Source organism: Microcebus murinus, chromosome 16 (genome assembly GCF_040939455.1).
Source record: "Microcebus murinus isolate Inina chromosome 16, M.murinus_Inina_mat1.0, whole genome shotgun sequence".
Taxonomy (NCBI): Eukaryota; Metazoa; Chordata; class Mammalia; order Primates; family Cheirogaleidae; genus Microcebus; species Microcebus murinus.
The window spans coordinates 71,428,861-71,434,860 of record NC_134119.1 but is presented as its reverse complement, the minus strand read 5'-3'; positions in this window follow the sequence as shown (position 1 = coordinate 71,434,860).

The window sequence follows — 6,000 nt, the reverse complement described above, 5'->3', positions numbered from 1 at the left end:
GGAGTATTATACTGTGTGTATTTATAAAATGGAAAGTCAAAAATCTCTGTTAATTTTAGGTCCTGAGGCCGGGCACAGTGGCTCAGGCCTGTAATCCTAGCACTCTGGGAGCCCGAGGTAGGTGGACTGCTTGAGGTCAGGAGTTCGAAACCAGCCTGAGCAAGAGCGAGACCTCATCTCTACTATAAATAGAAAGAAATTGGTCAACTGATACATATAGAAAAAATTAGCCGGGCATGGTGGCGCATGCCTGTAGTCCCAGCTACTTGGGAGGCTGAGGCAGGAGGATCGCTTGAGCCCAGGAGTCTGAGGTTGCTGTGAGCTAGGCTGACGCCAAGGCACTCACTCTAGCCTGGGCAACAAAGTGAGACTCTGTCTCAAAAAAAAAAAAAAAATTTAGGTCCTGGGCAGAAGCCGTGTTTGTAGTATAGTATCTGCACATGACTCCCTTGAGGGGCCGGGGAAGGCCAGGGAAGAAGGCCAGGGTGTGGTGAAAAAGCAGGACTCTGGGCAAAAATTCAGGATTGGATCTCAAGAGCTAAGCCAGGATGGCTTCCTGAGCGACCAGTGGGCTACACAGCCTTTGGAAACAGTGGGCTGGGCCTGGGGCCCTTCCTGAGGCGCTGGGCAAGTCTCCTCATGGTCCAGCGCCCTGCCCTCCACTCTGCTAGCTCCTTCTCTTCCTCGCTACCCTTAGTCTGCCCTCTGGCCTTCACTCTTCCTTCCATTAAAGAATCACCAAATTAAAAAAAAAAAAAAAACAAATTAAAAAAACTTGATTTTGTACCTATAAAGTCTATGCAGTTTTTTTTGTTGTTGTTGTTGTTTTTTGAGACAGAGTCTCGCTTTGTTGCCCAGGCTAGAGTGAGTGCCATGGCATCAGCCTAGCTCACAGCAACCTCAAACTCCTGGGCTCGAGCGATCCTCCTGCCTCAGCCTCCCGAGTAGCTGGGACTACAGGCATGCGCCACCATAGCTGGCTAATTTTTCTATATATTTTTAGTTGGCCAATTAATTTCTTTCTATGTTTAGTAGAGACCGGGTCTCGCTCTTGCTCAGGCTGGTTTCAAACTCCTTCCCTCGAGTAATCCTCCTGCCTCAGCCTCCCAGAGTGCTAGGATTATAGGCGTGAGCCACCGGCCTATGCAGTTTTTCTTTTTTTTGAGACAGAGTCTCACTCTGTTGCCCGGGCTACAGTGCTGTGCCGTCAGCCTAGCTCACAGCAACCTCAACATCCTGGGCTCAAGCGATCCTCCTGCCTCAGCCTCCTGAGTAGCTGGGTCTACAGGCATGCGCCACCATGCCCGGCTAATTTTTTCTATATTTTTAGTTGTCCAGCTAATTTCTTTCTATTTTTTTAGTAGAGACTGGGTCTCACTCTTGCTCAGGCTGCTCAAAAATCAGTAATAATATTAACCCCCTCTCCCAAACTCTTTGAAGCTTTTAGAATTTTTTATATCAAACCACCCCTGTGCATATGCCATTACTGTCCAGCATCATCACTTTTTTGTGTCTTCAGCATATAATTTAGAATTCCACTTAGCATCACCGGGAGAGAACTATTTGCATATATTTTATGTTGATTTTCATGCTTGAAGGGCCATTTAAAATCATATACAACTTTGGGTTGACAGCAATTTATTTCTAAATCTTTAAAACATCATATGATTTTCTTCCATTTTCCATTATTTCTTTTAAATTTTCACTTTCATTTTAATAATATTCCTTTTATTTTTTTTTATTTTTGAGACAGAGTCTCACTCTGTTGCCCAGGCTAGAGTGCCTTGGTGTTAGCCTTGCTCACAGCAACCTCAAACTCCTGGGCTCAAGTGATCCTCCTGCCTCAGCCTCCCGAGTAGCTGGGACTACAGGCATGCGCCACCACGCTGGGCTACTTTTTTCTATTATATTTTTAGTTGGCCAATTAATTTCTTTCTATTTTTAGTAGAGATGGGGTCTTGCTCTTGCTCAGGCTGGTTTTGAATTCCTGACCTTGAGTGATCCTCCCACCTCGGCCTCACAGAGTGCTGGGATTACAGGCGTGAGCCTCCGCCCGGCGTAAATGCTGTCTTTTCAACACTATATTTTCTCATTGGCTCTTCCCGGTATAGTGAATTGATAAGTACATACTTGCTGAGCATTTAAAGATGGATCTTTGACGAGTGAGAGTTTTGATAACAAGAAATGTGCTTCGTCAATAGCAGGGCAGTAATGCCTGAGACTCGTCCTTACCAGCTAATCATGTGGGGCACAGACCGCGGTGTGGCCTCTATTCCATCCTTGCTGTGCTACTGGACAGAACAATGACCAGAAGACCATGATCTCAAACAAGTTTTTAGTTACTAGAAAAATGTAACCATTGTAAAGGTAACATTGGTGATAACATTTTCCATACCACTCAAAAATAATTTCCAGAATAGAATAAAAATAGGTTTAAAGTAAAATAAATGAATATAATAATTGCTTAAAACAGAATATAAGATAGTAGTAATATTGTGTGTGAACAGCAATAAATTATATATTATGTCCAAAATCCAAAAGTTGTATAAAGACTATAATAGTTGTGGAGAGTAGCAAGATGACCACAGCTAATTAGGAAGGAGAAAGGAGGAATTTTAGTTGGAGGGGCACAGAAGTCAGTGGGAAAATGCAAAGACAGAAAACAGAAGATAAAAGGCAAGAGATATGAAGAATAAAAGTAGAAATGTTATAGCGATATAATATATATAAGAGAAAAAGAGGGAATATTGTAGAGAGGAGAAAATAGTTCAAAAAATCAATGCCTAGATAATAATTATAACAACTACAAAAAGTAACAAAGTAACATAATTCTGTAAAATTATATTCAAAAATACATTGTTCACCCACGAAGAGCAATGATGTGATTGAGCTCATACTTCCCAACAATATCGGCAAGGACAAAACACAAAAGAAGGAAAACTTTTGAACAATTCAGAAAATATCAATAATAACCTTTAAAAATATTTCTGTACCCAATTAATGTTACTTGCAAAAGCAATATTAACAGAAATATTTCATGCTAAAAGGCATTAGAATTTTTACTACACTCAGACAAACCTGCATGGCACAAGTAAAAGGAAGAAGTCAAGCAAAACTGTCTATATGAAACAAGTCAAAAATGTAACTTAATGAGTTTAAACATTATTTCTTCAACTCAAACAAAGTCACTGATGAGGGTAATTTCCGAAATTTGAAAACTAATCTTGGTATGCTCTATCTTTGATACAACTTTTTAGAAAACATTTCAGTCGAATAAGAATGATACTTATACTTTAATAGCCTAGAACACAATGTATCAGCTTGGTAACTCTTTGAAAATATGATGCTTTATCTTGGATTTGAACCAAGGAATGGTAAAATAGAAAGCCACAAGAAATTTCATAAATCCTACATCTATTAATTAGAGCTGGCCAGGTGCTCCCTTGCTAGAACCTCCAAACAAGCTCTCAAGGTCCATGTATACACCTGTGCAGGCCAGGACACAGCCAGCAACTTGAGGGGATCTTTTCTCGAATCTTTACATTGCCTCTCCTGTCTAGCGCCCTATCTCCCACAGCGTGCCACCTAAACCCTAGTCACAGGGCTCTTTCTGCATCCTGATTTGTCTCCTAGGCTCTAAGTGGGTACTATAATAGGGTTTAATTCTTTTGTTTCCTTTCTGGGAAGCTGAGTGCCCCGGTGATGATTACTGAGCGTCTAGAAAAATCTAAGAGTCATTGAACAGGAAATGAAGACCAAAGGAATTGATCTGAAAGCAGGAAATGAAATAAATGAGGGTCTTTGCCAGGCAGAAACATAACTGAAAATCGGAGAATGAAATTATCACAATCTGAGAGTATTCTTTCTTTCTGATGGAAAGCCTTCAGCCTTTGCCTGAGAGTGGTCCTCCACTTGTGCCTAAGGAATTATCTAAAGTGTCCAGTAAAATATCTTCTGTAGAACTCACCCCGAATTAGATGCACCTATGATGGAAGAAGCCTTCACTATCCTGGGGTGAGACGTAGCCTTCTTGTTCATATCAATACAACACACCCCGAGGTTTCCCTCGCACACCCGGTCCCCTCGCTACCCGGGGTGTCCACAGCCTCCTCGTTCACCCAGACGGCCTTTCCTCAGCCTAGACCAGCCAGTCTACACCTTTTCTTATTTTGGTGTTTTCTGCTGGGCCTTATTCTTATAAGTGTCTTACCCATGGTTTCTTATCAAATGAAGGGCAGTTTTTAAATCTTAGATTATTCATACTTCCAAACAATCTCAGAGATATGCTTCCGAAAGTTGGAGTTAAAAACAAAAATCAAACTTACGTCAAAATCTAGCCTACAGACTTTATTTTTCGTTGTTTATGAAACATCACTGGTGGACTCTTTCTCTAAGATATAAGAATCTCACAAACTTAATTTTAATCAATAAAACCAAGATGCAGAAGGCATAAATCATAACCATCTATGTGTGTTGAAGGCATACAAAACATTTCCATATATTTCTTGGTAACTTTAATGTGATAAGCATCTAAAGAATAGCAAGAAATTGATAATTACAAAATTAAGAACAGTGATTATGTCTAAGCAAGAAGTGGATATAGGCCGCGTGCGGTGGCTCACACCTGTAATCCTAGCACTCTGGGAGGCCGTGGTGGGAGGATTGCTCAAGGTCATGAGTTTGAAACCAGCCTGAGCAAGAGCAAGACCCCCGTCTCTACTATAAACAGAAAGAAATTAGCCAAACAACTAAAAAAAAAATAGAAAAAATTAGCTGTGCGCGATGGCGCATGCCTGTAGTCCCAGCTACTGGGGAGGCTGAGGCAGGAGGATCGCTCGAGCCCAGGAGTTTGAGGTTGCTGTGAGCTAGGCTGACGCCACGACACTCACTCTAGCCAGGGCAACAAAGCGAGACTCTGTCTCCAAAAAAAAAAAAGAAGTGGACATAAGGAGGGAGACACACAAAATCATCAGAGCTGCAGATATTGCTCCTTAACCGCCTGGGCCGCGCCGTGCTCGAGGACGCGGCCGCCCGCGGTGGCACAGCCTGAAGCACTGAGAGCTGGTTTCACTTTACAGGCTGCTTCACTTGTCATGTAAATCAGAATAGGTAACACGTACATGTATGTTTGCATTACGTTATGTTTAAATGTTCACAATTTCATTTTGATAAATGAAAAATTATAAAAGGCATATCACGGCTGTCGGCTACAGTCAATGCTTGTACCGAAGTGGTTAAGCATGAGTTAACAAATAAATTTAATTTTACTGTTTATATATATTACTTATAACTAATATATTACCTTGAAATGTGGCAGGTGCAAATGAGAAACTAAATAGTTTAAATTCAATTTAAGTAGCCATAATAGGGTAAACAGTGGTTAACGTTGCACGGCTTTAGTGGGTCACATATTTCATTGCTTTAACAGGAAAAGTATAATAACATCAGAAAAGAAGCTGTTTCAGGAGAACTTACGTAATAATAAAAAGGAAGCAAGGCCGGGCGCTGTGGCTCACGCCTGTAATCCTAGCTCTTGGGAGGCCGAGGCGGGTGGATTGCTCAAGGTCAGGAGTTCAAAACCAGCCTGAGCAAGAGCGAGACCCCGTCTCTACTATAAATAGAAAGAAATTAATTGGCCAACTGATATATATATAAAAAATTATTCAGTTCTGTGATGTTCCATAAAAAAAAAAAAAAAAAAATTAGCCGGGCATGGTGGCGCATGCCTGTAGTCCCAGCTACTCGGGAGGCTGAGGCAGGAGGATCGCTTGAGCCCAGGAGTTTGAGGTTGCTGTGAGCTAGGCTGACGCCACGGCACTCACTCTAGCCTGGACAACAAAGTGAGACTCTGTCTCAAAAAAAAAAAAAAAAAAAAAAAAAAAAGGAAGCAGCCCATGATCTATACAAAGAAACTACACAAAACAAATAAAAGGGAAAAATGTTTACCTAAAACCATCACAAGGAAACAATGTGTCAAAATGAAGGAAAATTGTGATCGAA